The 15,847-nt window shown below is 40.4% G+C and overlaps 1 protein-coding gene across 1 annotated transcript in view; it reads left to right on the top strand.

Annotated features, from left to right (window-relative positions):
- Positions 1-15,847, top strand: part of LOC129712662 (uncharacterized) — an 83,044-nt gene that overhangs the window by 13,868 nt on the left and 53,329 nt on the right. The gene's annotated exons all lie outside the window — the stretch shown is intronic.

Below are 15,847 nucleotides of genomic sequence, written 5' to 3'. Positions count from 1 at the left end.
CAGGTCAGTACCTTAGTCGGCATGGAGAAGTTGTGCCAAAAGGCCTGCTTCCATGTTGAATAACAGTGATTCAATCATTTTCATATAAGAGATGTTATATGTTCATCTTCAACTATTGCTCTAACCTTTCTTTGTAACTTGGCACCCGTATACCAGTAATTTTTTTCTGCATGACCTTTTGCATTTAAATCTCTTTCCATTCTGAGCAATAAAGAATGGACACACTATGCAGGTATCATCTAACCAGAGAACTGACCCATTTCATTATGAATATTCCTTTGGTGTTGATCTACTGATACTATTTGTGGGATTTCCTCTAATGCTTTGCCTGACATTCTCAATACCATTATAAATGCTTTCTTTCCACCTGGTGTGGCTGAGCACCAGTGATTGCCCAGAATCAATGTTGTCATTTTTGCATTTTATTCTGCGAAGGCATATATCAAATCGGGATGAACTTGTAATGAGATCTGATGAAACATCTGATGTCAGAGTGAATTTTAGTAAGCCGTGGCAGTATTTTGTGGAATTACATGGAATTGATAAGTGTAATGGATGATGTGATTTATATTAATCGTTATTAAATATATCAAAGGTTGTAGTTCATCAGCTGGATCATCGTTTTTAATAGGAATTAATAGGATTGGTATTTAACTGCCATTTCATTGATGATGAGCATTCATGGCCCATAGAGGGAAGAGTGGACTGCAATCAAATTATTGGCAGTACCACCTTAAAGCTGAAGCTGGTACCAAATATCAACTTTATTTTTCATGATTCGTTTTGACTGTCATATCAATGAAAACATTGAGGCATGATTGCACATTGAAAGGATGTTGTTGCGGTGAAAGTTAATAGAAACTTTGGTGGAATAAGACATTTTCACGATTGTTTACAGTCATGACCGACCCAGAATGTTTCAGGGTTGTGCACTGCTGTTATAATTGAGTTGGGGGAAAGTGAAAGCGTACAGTAGTAAAGCCAGCCGCAGCTAATAATGGAACGTTCTTGTGAGAGTAACTGCCAAGTATTTTAATTGGATCTTTCAGCCAGAGGCAGGTGTCTAGTTGATGACAGTCAAATTGGTTTGATGGTAAGTTTTAAAGTGGATGAGCTGTACTGCCAAACAAAATCAGATTGGGTTTTGTACTCTGGATCTGTGATTTGTTTTCATATTTAGCAGAACAGCCTTGCCCAGAACGGGGTTGCTCTTCAGCGTGAATGTTTTGCTGTCAAGCAGAAATGATTTGTTTGTGAGCTTGGGAGTTGCTTTGCCAGCTGGGAATGATTGGTTTTCTTTGTGCTGGGGAGTTGTATCGGCAACAGGGATTAATGTATTGTGCCTGAAAATGGTGATGTCAAATGAGAGTGATTCTTGTTTCGTGCTAAGGAATTGCTTTCAAAGATACTGTTAAATTATACCGTGTGGAATGAAAAACATAGTTAAAACAGCTGTAAGAAAATGTGGCAGGACCATGAAACACACAAAACAGATTGCTCAGGCCAGTATTGTGCCTTACAGCATCATATAACCTTAATTAATCAATGTTTACACTTAGCTGTGTCCTGAGACATTAATGGCATAATGCTGTAGGAAATATACTTAAATTGGGGAGATTAGTCATTATTTATGGTCAGGCCATGTGAATGCTCAAAATACTATGTTTTTAGATGCTCAATGATTGAGCACAGCTGTGATTGCAAATTCCATAGATTCAGTAAAGGTTTTTCTTTTCCATCTCAATATTAAGTGGTTGACTCTGACCTGAGACTGTACCCCCTTTTCTAAACACTCCAGCTGGAAGAAATGGCTTGTCAGCATTTAATCTATCAATTCCTCCAAGAATCATAGACGATTTAATAAAAACATCATTCATTTTTCTAAATGTCATTGTGTGTCAGAGAATCTTATTGGAAAATAGTCCTCTCATCCCAGGAACCAATCTAATGAGTCTTTGGTATAATACTAACATACCCTTCTTTGTGTACTGAGACCAAAACTGTGCATAGTACAATGTAGGAAAGAACTGCAGATGCTGGTTTACACTGAAGATAGACACAAAATGCTGGAGTAACTCAGTGGAACAGGCAGCTTCTCTCCATTGAAGGAATGGGTTTTGTTTCGGGTCAAGACCCTTCTTCAGACTGAGAGTCAGGGAGAGGGAGACACAGTACTCCAGTGGGGTCTTGTCAAAGCCCCATCCAGCTGCAGCAAGGCTTGTTTACTCCTGCACTCCAACAAACTTGTATTGAAGGCAAGAAAGTTAATAATTGCATGCAACATCTGCATATTGATTTTGTGTTTTATGCATTGGCAAACCCAGACACCTTGATGCAACAACAGTGGCAGGTTTCCCCTATTAAAATGATTCTGTTTTTGCTATTCCCCTACGTGAATGAACGCATCTTCTGCCATCTTCTTGCCCAGTCATTCATTTCTCATACATTCCTCACATTTTTCCTCACAAAATAAACTCGATGGGTTGAATGCCCTCCTTCATTTCCAGCTTCTGCTTACTTTCCTGTCATTTATTTCCACTTGCTTGCCCATCAACTTGATTTCCTTGCTAACTAACTATACTTAGAGTAACTTGCAGTAGCCAATTAACCTACCAGCATGAGAATTGAAACTGGAGCATCCGGAGAAAACTAATGTTGTCACAGGGATCATGTGTAAATTGCACACTAATGGCGGAGCTGATAGTGGATCTGTGTCACACCAATACTATCTGCTCTGCTGCTCTCCTGCCAATTTAACCATTTAGCTTTTGTAGATTCTTTGCATTCTCATGCTGGCTTATATTAGCAAGCTGAAGAAGGGTCTCGACCCGAAACATCGCCTATTCCTTCGCTCCATAGATGCTGCCTCACCCGCTGAGTTTCTCCAGCATTTTCGTCTACCTTATAATTTATGTGTACTGGTTACTCTGAACTTCATGCAAGCAAGGAACTTCTTTGCGCCCAGATGTATATGACAATAAACTAACCTGAATCTGTACTGAGTTCAATTGCTTTGTCTTGTTAATGTCTGCCCCCTCTTAAATTATCAAGGTTCTTAACGTGGACTTCCTCCGTCCATTTCAATCAAAAAACAGCCTGAATATGAATACATTGTCTGTTCTGTACTTCTTCAAACTATCTGTCAGTTTTTGGACCTGCCTGAGAAGAGTGTCAAGGTCAGCATATTCAGAGGCGTACAGTATTTTATGAATGTTGTTCAACTTGGTTAATTCTATTACTATCTTTTATTTCTAGTTTAAACGAATGTTTCTGATTCGCTTCAATGTTCTGAATTTATAGATTTAAACTGAAAGCACGGGAACTTTTTGAATGAAAAATAATTTTTCATGCTTATATGAAATAAATAATGGAAACCAAAATAAAAACAGAAAATGCTGGAAACACTCAGCATGTCAGGCAATGTGTTTATGTAACAAAAACAAATTTTTGATCATCAGATGGTCAGTTGGGGGCGCTGCGAGTCGGCTGCCCTGACAGCAGCGTGTTCATTATTTTGACTTTCTTTGTTTTTTTTGGTGTGCCCAAATGTTAGTTTAGGTGTCTCTCGTTATGTCTTGTATAGGGGGGGGGGGGGGAAAGGGGGAAAAGGGGGAAACTGCTTTTGGTCGCCTCCTCGACTTTTTATCATGTCGCCTCCCTCGTGGCCTCACAGCATGGGTTGGAGCGGCCTTTCTCGGAGACGGACCCAGAGCTTCAGCAGCGGGCGCAGCTTAAACTTTTCAATTGCGGAGCGGGGTGAACCCTTGCTGGGGATCGCCAGAGAGGAGTGCTCCGATCGCTGGCCTGGTGACTTTGAAATCATGGGGCTGTGGTCTGCGGAGCTTCTAGCCGTGGGAGTGGAGCAGACTTACCACCGGAGTCTAGGATCCCTTGCCGGGGATCGCCAGAGAAGAGCTCTGACCGCTGGCGAGCGACCTATAATATTTTGAAGCCGTGGTCTCCGGTAGGAAAGTGGTGGATTCGGGCACTCCAAGCCGCTGAGTGTGTTTGACCGTCCCAATGTCGGAGTTTGGATCTTCCCGATGAGAGGGCCTGTACATCTGGCCATCCATAGCGGCGACTACGGGGGGTTTATGGCCCCGATCACGGATGAACAAAGGAGGAGGACTGACTGAACTTTGTTGCCTTCCCCCAAAGTGAAGAATGCTGTGGTGGATGTTTATGTTAAATTCTATTGTGCATTATGTGTTCTTTTTTTTAAGTGTATCACTGCTGGCAAATTCATTTCACTGCACCTTCAGGTACATGTGATGAATAAATTTGACTTTGGCTTTGTTTTTCTTTCCATAGATGTTGCCTAACTTGTTGAATGTCGCTAATATTTTCTGTTTTTAACCTCGGATTAACAGCATCTATTTTTTTTTAATTTCCCAGTGATGGAGCAGTGAACACGAGTAAATTCTCGACAAGTTATAGATTGAGTTTTACCCTTGTATAATGTATATTTCTCCCATGTTTAGCTTTCCCATACCTATCTGCAGTAGGGGTAATGAGAGTTACATGTGGGCTGAGCTATCAGGTGGAGCATGCAACATATTGGTGGAGTAATATGACTGGGTTTTACCATATTTTCCCACCCACACATTGCAAGACCCTGCATATTGTTGTCCGAGTACTTGGCAGAATCGCAAAGTGTACAGATATTGATCGCTAGACTGGGAACATCTCACTTCAGAAATTAGCAAACCCACATGTATTGCTTAAAATCAAATATTGCATCAAGATAAAAATTATTTTGGGGTGGCTGCAAACTATTTAAGCAACCATATTGTGGCATCCTTCACCTTTGATGGATGTTGTGACTTGTTGCACAGTTCTTAAATGCTTATATGGGTGATAATGGTGTTCAGCATTCAGTGTCTGCCTCATTTTTTCAGCTGTCAGTTTCTGCTGCCTCTGTTACTGCTTTCCAATATTGAGTTCAACCCAGGTCATCAGTGCATCAAAACAGGACAACAATCTTAAAAATATTAAAAATATTTTTTTCCTGTCCATTGTGGAATGGGTAAATGCAATAAAAGGATCCATTCAAAAATATTTACATTTGTATTCATGCAAAATATTTTGCAACAAGATTGGGAAAAGTGATTATTTCACATAGTCAGGAACAACCTTATTGGTTCTATTGCCTCATCTTTAAACAGCATTGTTTATCATACTAATACTGTTTTTAGAAGACATAAATAGCAGTTTTCAAGGTTTCCAGAGCAGCATTCGATCTTTTACCATGCTGTGTTAGTTTCAGCATTTGCTGTGACTTTGATCTATTGCATGTTAGGATAGGGAGTCAAAATCTATTTCTCATTGTTGTGGTATCTAATACATGCGGGCATAAGTTTAAGGTGAAAACAAGGAATTTGAAAGGGTAAATTGGTCCGGCACTGAAGGCTGACTGAAGCTCGAACTCAAGATTAGATGAATAGTTATGTTTTATAATCCACGGATCTATCTCCAAAGTTGTATTATCGGTAAATTATTCTATTCTTTTTTTATCGTGTTTTTTTTTTCCTTCTCACTTTCTATCTATAAAATAAAACCACAAATAGAAGCAGAGTTAATATGCAATTGATAAATGAGGGCCACTATTATTTTGATAGTCGGAATCCCATCTATTAACAATATGCAATTGATATACAAAATGTGTTTTGATTATGATATGTACATGCTTCTAATAAAAATATTATTTAAAAAAAAAGGAATTTGAGGTTTAAGTATTTTATTCATAGAGTGCTTGATAACCAGGAATGCACAGCAAGGAAGATGTCGGAATCGGATACAATCACCATGTTGAAGAAACATTTTGGACTGACACTTGAATAGGTTAGGCCTAGCAGGACAAATGGGATTAGTGTAGATGGGCTGAAGAATCGGCAGACTCGTGGTGGTTCGAGAGGCATGTTCATGTGCTGTAGATCTCTATGACTCACAAACTCTGCTGGCAATGACTTGGAAATCAATTTGATATAGAGAGAATGGTGATGTATGTATTTTGTGGGCTTGATGTCACTGAAGGCTAATGGGAAGATTATGGGAAGGTTATGGTATGTGTTCTGGAGCCCTATGGCTCTGCATATCTGGCCTCTTGCTGACCAAGCTGAAGAGATGTATCTGAACTCTTGGTATTACACCAGCCATAGTTGATGCATCTAGTTTGTTATCAATCATTTTAAGAGGTCGGTGCCCTTCATTAAAAGTTCAATTTTATCTCAACATCATTGTGTGAGTACCTTCATCAGGAGGACAACAGTTCAAGCTCATCTCAACCTTTCGAGAATAGTTACAATGAGCCATAAATGTTAACCTTGCCAACAAAGCTCAGTAGTGAATTATAAAAAAATAATCGACTTTGAAGTGGTTATTATTTCTGAATATTTAAAAAATAGTAATTATTTAACCTTTTTAAACTGTTCTTGATCATCAGAACAATTTGGAATCAGTGAAAATGCTTTTCAACAGAAAATACTTTGCAATGCAGATAAGGTGGATAGTCAGAACCTTTTGAAGACAAATAAATGGTATTGTATTGTATTGTATATTGTATTTTCCCCAGGATGGATAAAATCTAATACTAGAGAGCATAGCTTTAAGGTTACAGGGGTAAAGTTTAAAGGAGATGTGCGTGGCACCTTTTTTACACAATGTGGTGAGTGCCTGGAACGCGCTGGTGGTGGAGGCAGGTACGATAGGGGCATTTAAGGGGCTTTTGGATATGCAGGGAAAAGTGGGAAATATGCAGGTAGATGAGAGGTGGCCTTGGCTTCATGTTCGGCACAGATACTGTGGACCAAAGGGCTTTTCATGTGCTTTACTGTTCTATGTTCCAACACCATAAGCTATTAGGGTACCTTGAAAGTGTGTGGGCCAAGGTGCAAATCATCAACCATTGGTATTTGCAGTTGGTCCACCGCTGTAAAGCCAGCCAACATTTCAAGTTACACAGCCACAGAAATGAGAGGCATGGGTTCAGTGTGTTCTGGCCTAGCTTGTGGAGCTCGAATAGCTGGCATCTTGGTTGGTACTGGACCCCAAGAAACGTAGTTTGTCGAGTGCCTCTGAGATGGATTCTTAGAGCAGCTTGCACTGGAGCAAACCAGGGAGAAGGCAACTCTGGATTTAGTGTTGTGTAATAATCTGGATTTGATAAGAGAACTCAAGGTAAAGGAACTTTTAGGAGGGAGTGACCAAAATAGACATTGTAATCTGCAATTTGAGAGGGAGAAGGTAAAATCAGAAGTGACAGTATTGCAGTTGAACAAAGGGGACTATGGAGGCATGAGGGAGGAGCTGGCCAAATTTGACTGGAAAAGGACCCTTAGCGGGGATGACGGTGGAACAGCAATGGCAGGAATTTCTGGGAATAATCCTGAAGATGCAGGATCATTTCATTCCAAAGAGGAGGAAAGATTCTAAGGGGAGTAAGAGGCAGCCACGGCTGACAAGGGAAGTCAAGGACAGTATAAAACTAAAAGAGAAGACATATAACACAGCAGAAATGAGTGGGAAGCCATAGGATTGGGAAACTTTTGAAGACAGAACCAGGTGAATTTATTCTGGGGGAAAAAGGAAATGGCAGACGAGTTGAACCAGTACTTTGGTTCTGTCTTCACGAAGGAAGACACAAACAATCTTCCTGATGTACAAGGAGACAGAGGATCTAGGATGACGGAGTGAACTGAAGGAAATTCACATTAGTCAGGACATGGTGTTGGGTAGACTGATGGACTGAAGGCTGATAAATCCCCAGGGCCTGATGGTCTACATCCCAGGGTACTCAAGGAGGTGGCTCTCGAAATCGTGGATGCATTGGTGATCATTTTCCAATGTTCTATAGATACTGATTCGGTTCCTGGGGATTGGAGGGTAGCTAATGATATCCCACTTTTTAAGAAAGGAGGGAGAGAGAAAGCAGAGAATTATAGACCAGTTAGCCTGATATCGGTGGTGGGAAGATGCTGGAGTCAATTATTAAAGATGTAATAGCGACGTATTTGGATAGCAGTAACATGATCGGTCCAAGTCAGTGTGGATTTACAAAGAGGAAATCTTGCTTGACTAATCTTCTGGAATTTTTTTGAGGATGTAACAAGTAAAATGGATAAGGGAGAGCCAGTGGATGTAGTGTATTTGGACTTTCAGAAAACCTTTGATAAGGTCCCACACAGAAGATTAGTGGGCAAAATTAGAGCACATGTTATTGGGGGTAGGATATTGACATGGATAGAAAATTGGTTGGCAGACAGGAAACAAAGAGAAGGAATTAACAGGTTCCTTTCAGAATGGCAGGTGGTGACTAGTGGGGTGCCGCAGGGCTCGGTGCTGGGACCGCAGCTATTTACAATATAAATGATTTAGATGAAGGAATTAAAAGTAACATGAGCAAATTTGCAGATGACACAAAGCTGGGTGGCAGTGTGAACTGTGAAGAGGATGCTATGAGGATGCAGGGTGACTTGGGTAGGTTGGGTGAGTGGGCAGATGCATGGCAGATGCAGTATAATGCGGATAAATGGGAGGTTATCCACTTTGGTGGCAAGAACAAGCAGGCAGATTGTTATCTGAATGGTGTCAGATTAGGAAAAGGGTAAGTGCAACGAGACCTGGGTGTCCTTGTACATCAGTCACTGAAAATAAGCATGCAGGTGTAGCAGGCAGTGAAGAAAGCTAATTGCATGTTGGCCTTCATAACGATAGGATCTGAGAATAGGAGCAAAGAGGCCCTTCTGCAGTTGTACAGAGCCCGGGTGAGACCACACCTGGAGTATTGTGTGCAGTTTTGTTCTCCAAATGTGAGGAGATCTTGCTATTGGGGGAGTGCAGCATAAATTCACGAGGTTAATTCCTAGGATGGCAGGGCTGTCATATGATGAAAGAATGAAATGATTGGTCTTGTATTCACTGAAATTTAGAAGGATGAGAGGGCATCTTGTAGAAACATATAAAATTATTAAGGGATTGGACACGCTAGATGCAAGAAACATGTTCCTGATGTTGGGGGAGTCCAGAACAAGGGGCCACAGTTTAAGAATAAGGGGTTGGCCATTTAGAACTGAGATGCGCAAACACATTTTCACCCAGAGAGTTGTGCATTTGTGGAATTCTCTGCCTCAGAAGGCAGTGGAGGCCGATTCACTGGATGCATTCAAGAGAGAGTTAGATATAGCTCCTAGGACCAGCGGAATAAATGTATATAGGGAGAAGGCAGGAATGGGGTACTGAATGTGGATGATCAGCCATGATCTCATTGAATAGCTGGCTCGAAGGGCTGAATGGCCTGCACCTCTTTTCTATGTTTCTATCTGAAAACTGTTTGTGTGAGCTACCCCATCCTCTGCTGACACCAAAATAAATCTAATTTTATAAAGTTTCCTGCAGTTCAGTGGAATTATGCTTAAGGCGTCTGAAATTCTGCAGCACCGTTGATTTGCTGTGGCATGTTGAGAATAATTTGTGCAGAAATCATAACTGCATTCTGCAACCTGGAAATGAGGCTTTTGTGTAAATCTGAACATATTGATGTGACTATTTTGAAAATATAAAAGAAAAATGTTGCAAGGTGTTCTGAACTGCTGCTGCCCTCTGGTAAAAAGCCTACACCCCAATTGGCAGGTGGTGTCTAACATGTTCAGTCTTCAGGTTGTTTGTATTTGTTCATGAATTTCATCACTCTTGAGGATTGGTTGGGTTGAGGGATTGTTTTTTGTTCAGGATAATTTTGTACTCTGAACTGTTGATAGGAAGTTAATTATATTGTCTCTGCGCTGGTCTACTGTTCTTAATAGTCATACGACATGGAAACAGGCCATTCAGCCCATCTTGTCCAAGCTGACCAAGATACTCCATCTTAGCTAGTCCCATTTGCTCATGTTTGGCACATATCCCTCTAAACCTATCCTATCCATGTACCCATCCAAGTGTCTTTTAAATGCTATTATCGTCTACCTCTTCTGGCAGCTCATTCCATATACTCACCACTATCTGCCCCTTAGATTCGTATGAAATCTTGTCCGTCTCACCTTAATGTCCTCTGGCTCTTGGCTCCCCTATCCTAGGTAAAAGACATATTCACCTTATTTATTCCCATCATGATTTTGTACACCTCCATAAGATCAACCCATGGCCATCTGTGCTTTAGGGAATAGTCCTAGAAAAGTCCTATACTGCCCAACCGTTCATTATAGTCCTTGAGTCCTGGCCACAGCCTTGTAATAATAAGTTATACGTCATAGTTACCTGATTCATTTCACAGTCGGAGTCTTGATTGGTACTAAATCTGGCAGTGAGTTGCGGTGGAGTAGATTGTGTGAGAGCAAACAAGTTATTTAGCTCTAAATAGTCTACATGAAGAGCAGAGGAAGATGAAACGACAGGAACATGCCCCAATCAAAGAGCAGTAATTTCTGTGTGACATACATTGAGTGGAGATTAGATATATTTCAATGTATACAATTCTTCTCAGTTGTTTACACCAGAGTGGTGACCTGGCATGATTAGTGGAGGTATAACCAATCATCTCCACTTTGTCTGGCACTGACATTGTCCCTCTAACTTTGTACACAACTGCACAAAACTCCAAGCTGTTAAAGAGGATACTGAATGTAGCTGGACTTCGCAATATGTAATATTTCAAATTGACATTTGTCATTTTAATATCATTTAATTAAAGCTTGTGAAATAGCATTTTTCTCAGTAAAGATGTTGCATCCATGTCTTCCTGTAGTACCACTGGTAATTGATCATAATGAACTGGTGGTAGATTTGCATTTAGTTTTGAAGTCAAAGTCAATACGATGTTGGCAGAATTGTTTTCTGTACAGCAATCTGCAAGGTGTTCTCTGGAGCTTTCACTAGAACTAAGTGTTGCTATATCATTGTTACTATATTGCTAAAACCGATGATGTTATTGAGGATGTTTTGTCCACATTCCCCAAATTCAACATTTTGTGGCTATTAAAACTGAAAATGGAAATATAATAATATGAAAATGGAATAAGATGGTGCCACCTGTAACTGAGTACTTTGAGCTATATGTTTCTCATAGGAAATCACCTTAGCATTAAATTTTGCTTATCTTCTTTAGGCACTGAAGTAGATAAGGGAAATGATACGTGCTATTGATAGAGGTTCTCTCCAAAACAGGGCTCATTGCGTATTGTACACTAGGATTGATAGATTTCTATGGTAATGGATTTCTTACAACCTAGAAGATGAAGTATAAATTTCACTGAGGTATGTTGTGAAATTGAGTTCTAGATTCGTGGTAATTTTGGGGCTAGTGCAGATATGAAATTGAAAGTTGCAAATTGCTATACAAAGCCCAACTAGATTATTAATCCATTTATGAATCTAGTTGTCTCAAAAAGGCAAACAATCACCACTGTTATTTTCAATGAGCAAATAGGAAACACCAATCAAAGGATGTGTAATAGAAATAGAGTTGTAGTTTGATGAACCATTTTAAAATAATAAAATATTAGCTGATTGATATGGATGCCTCTTTAAATCACATACATTATGTTACATTTAAAAAAAAAAAGAAAATGTTGTTCTCAGTGTGGAGACGTCACTGATAACATCAGCGTTTGTGGGATGCCTGATTGAACTTTTGTAGTTTATATAGCGTAGGCACTTCCATTTAGATTAAAATGAACATTGTGGCAGATGCCGGAAATCTGAATTACAAACAAAGTGTTTGATTTACACAGCATGTCAGACCGAATCGTGGAAGGAGAAACAGTTAATATTTCACATCCAAGCCGCTTCATCACGAAAATGATGAATAATGAGCTGAGTTTAGATAATGACAATGAAGAAATGCAATTCATTTATAAGCCAGGATAGTATGCAACTTGGAGAATCTTCAGATGGTAATTGTCTGGTGTAACTGATGCCCTTGTCCTCTTTGGTGATGTGGTCATGGATGTGGGAGGTGCTACCAACTGGCTGGGAAAAGATGTATTACATATCTTGCAGTTTGCACACATTGTACTACTTGCAGATATCAGAAGTGCTGATTTGAAATGCTTCAGCATTTCTTAGTGGTCTATTGGTTTAGTAATTTAGTTATTAGGAGTTTAAAGACTGTGTATAATATTTAACCACAGTTTTACTGTGTACTGCATCATACAGTCCAATAGAGCCAGATATCGGTGAAAAAAAATCCCCTGCACTATCTGGTAAATTGACTTGGTGATTCAGCATTTGGAATATTATTTTTTATCTTAAATCAATATAATATGTGTTTAATGATCAGCCATGTTATTGAGGTTTGCAGTATGAACCAGCTATTGCCAATCTATGCCAATATTTATCTGTCTATACATTAAAAATCCCACCTTGTGTGTGGCTGTTTGTATGTTTTGTATCTTCCTCAAAACACTACATGCTAGCGTTTAAATTTTTACATATTCTAACACAATTTCCCCCTCCACGCAGTGCTCGGGTTAATTTAAGATTTCATACCATATTTCATGTTATTCACGATTAAAGCTTTTAAAAAAAAAAAGCCAAAAACCGCTACTCACAGAGACCCTTTTCCCAGCAGCTTCCTGTGATGATGTCACAATGCCATCTCACAGATGTCCAATCACAATGGATCTAATTTACAAATGACATCACAATGGGACGTTGCCAATGGTAACCGCAGCTTCTCACATAGCCTTTTTACAGCAGCTTCCAGTTGTGATGTCACAATGCCACTCGCAGTGCATCAATCACAATGGGCTCTCAAGCTGCCGAGTGCCACGTTGATATCACAATGGGACGTTTCCAATGGTACCACTGTACATTTAAAATCAAATGGTGTTAACAAAGCACTAAGATGAATGTTATTGCAGAAATGACGGTAGTAAAGGTTGGCAAATGACTGACATTGGTCATCAAGAACAGTTATCTGTCAGTTTGCATCGCTCTTTAAACTATAGAGGTACTCCAACAAGCATAATTGACTGCAATCCCTTGTTTTGATCATCTGCTTGCTAGAAATGGAACAGGAGTGCTGTACTTACTCTTTCATTGTCCATATTCAGTACCTAATACAAAGTCTGGAACTTTTCTGAATGTTCACATGGTTTGTGTATAATTCAGCCTTTTGGAACATCACATAGTGTTCTTTTTATTAGTGGTCAAGCTATTTGGTCTTGCTTTCCATTAGGATTGGGAACTATCTGATCCTCTGCAGAGATAACAAAATATTCTTGGTGACTTTATTTATATCCAAGCGGTTGACAAGGTTGATACTATTTGTGCAGAAGCAGATTTTGACAGTGCCTTTGATGTAACAGGAACTCAGTCGTTTTCATCTGATGCTGGGAGCCTCGCTTGTAGGTCTTAAGTAATGAATTTATCTGACATCTCTGAGAGCGCCCTCTACCACTTTTAATCGTCCCACCAATCTCCTCAGGCATGTGGTGTTCACATGACCAGCCCCACCCACCATTCTCAACGTTTCAAGGTCAGTTTATGTCACATGTACCAGTTAAGGTACAATGCAATTTGAGTTATCATACAACCATACTAAGTGAAAAGCAGCAAGACACACAACCACATAAAGTTAACTTAAACACCCATCACAGTGGATTCCACATTCCTCACTGTGATGGATGGCAATAAAGTTTAATCTTTTTCCTCTTGTTCTCCCGCGGTCGGGGCAGTCAAACCATCCACAGTTGGGGCGATTAAAGCCCCCACAGCCGACGATCTAAGCCCCCCGTTGGGGTGATCGAAACTCCCATGTTTTGGGTGGTTGAAACTCTCTCCGCGGCATGGAGCTCCAGAGTTTGCTCTCCTTACCAGAGACCGCGGGCTTCACGATGTTAAAGCCCACAGGCCCCGCAAAGGGATCGCAAACACCGCGATGTTAAAGTCCCGCAGACTCTCGCCACTTGGAGCGCCCGTCGGTCTTCAGGAAAGACCACCAACTCCATGATGTAAGGCCGTAGTGGGGACAGAGATACGATACGGGGAAAAAATCGCACATCCGTCGAGGTAAGAGATTGGGGAAAAAAATATTTCTCCCAACTCCCCCCACATCAAACAAACCAAGGAATACTAAAACATACTCTCCAACACATACTAAAAAGAACAAAAAGAAGAAAGGACAGACAGACTGTTGGCGAGGCAGCCACTGCTAGTGGCGCCACCCGGTGGAACTATTTTCCACTCTGCACCGGATTGTCAATCAAAATGCTCCAATTGGTAATTGGACCACTTGACTCAACTAATTTTGACCTTATACTAGCATATTACAATTCCCCTTCCCAATCCCTGGAGTCGATCCCCAAACACTCAATCTCAGATTTCTCCTGAGCAGCAACTCTTGGTTTTGTTAGAACCTCTGAAGAAAAGGCCGTACCTTGTGTGCAGCTGATTCACTTGCTCACCAATACTTGCTCCAGGGGAAAAAAAATCAGCTCTTCATTTGTTTTGTATCAGTCAAAAGATCTGCAATCTCTGCAGTGCTGGCAGTTCTAATGTCAGAGTTGCAGTTTACAATTATTTCTATTTGTTAAATATTATCCTTTGTCAGAACTGATATTTTCTTCAAGAAGGCAAAATTTAAATTTACTATTGCATTGATGCGACTTAAAAATGTAGAACCGGATATTATTCCGGCAGCAGTGATGCAAGGAAGTGGATAGGCCCAAGGACCAAAGTTAGATCCTTTTTGAGCATCATCAAGATTAAATGGATGAGTTGCAGATACCAGGGAGATAACCTGGCACAGTTCATTTACTGATCTGGATTTGAAACTGGTAGTGGGAGGCGGAATGGATTTAAATACTGCTAGGATGTGTAACACCAAGAATGTTATTCAGAGTTTGCATGTAGCAATAATAACCAGTATACATGAATTTGAGATGATACAAGGATTGTGGTCTCTTCAGGCAATAACCTGGTTTACCTATAAAAAGGCTAGGACTAATTTACCAATGGCCCAATATATGTGCAAATAAGCCACTAATGGGCCTGTCCCACTTGGCGATTTTTTTTTTAGGCAACTGCCAGTGACTGTCATAGTCGTAGCAGGTTGCCGAAAAAACAGTGACAACATGCATCATCCTGGCAACAACCTACGACAGCACCTACGTCCGGAGAAGTCAAGCTACGCTCGTTGGCGCCAAACCCACGGTCGCAGAAAATTTCAACGGCGACCACCGGCGAACATGTGGCGACAAACTAGTCGCCTGCAGTTGCCTAAAAAATCGCCTATGTGGGACAGGCCCATTATTCCACACTGTTACTGGTCACCATGCACCCAATTCAGTCTTGTAATATGAGTGCAGCAACTAGTGTCAACTATCCCACCTCCAGGACATCAAAACAAGAGTCTCACACAACAGTGCAGCATCCCCAACTATTATCAGATCCTTTTTAATGATCGTCCTTCCATCATAAATGGTGACGCCCGTTGATGATTGATTGCACAATGTTCAATTCCATTTCCAATTCCTCAGCAAATGAAGCAGTTCATGCCTGAATGCTGCCAAATCCAGACAACATTCAGACATGGGCTTCATGTTCTCCCTCAAGTCGCACATTATCCTGACTTTGCATGTCCTTCATTATTGCTGAGTTTAACTTTTGGAGCCCCACGAGGACTACACTGGTTCAAAAAAGCAGCTCATCGCTACCCTCTCAAGGAAAATTAGGGATGATCAATAAATGCTGACTCGCTAGTGGCATTTAGATCATGAGAAATAAATAAAATAAACAATTAAAAGCTATTGTTCTTGAACTCATGATTCTATAAATGTTTCTTGGAGCGAGCTACCCTATTTGCATATTTATCCCTGGGATCACTTATTTCTCAACTAATAGCACTATAGCA

The sequence above is a fragment of the Leucoraja erinacea genome, chromosome 33, assembly GCF_028641065.1.
Source record: "Leucoraja erinacea ecotype New England chromosome 33, Leri_hhj_1, whole genome shotgun sequence".
In the NCBI taxonomy this organism is placed as follows: domain Eukaryota; kingdom Metazoa; phylum Chordata; class Chondrichthyes; order Rajiformes; family Rajidae; genus Leucoraja; species Leucoraja erinaceus.
The sequence above is the reverse complement of the archived record's forward strand: the minus strand, read 5'-3'. Positions and strand labels throughout refer to the sequence as shown.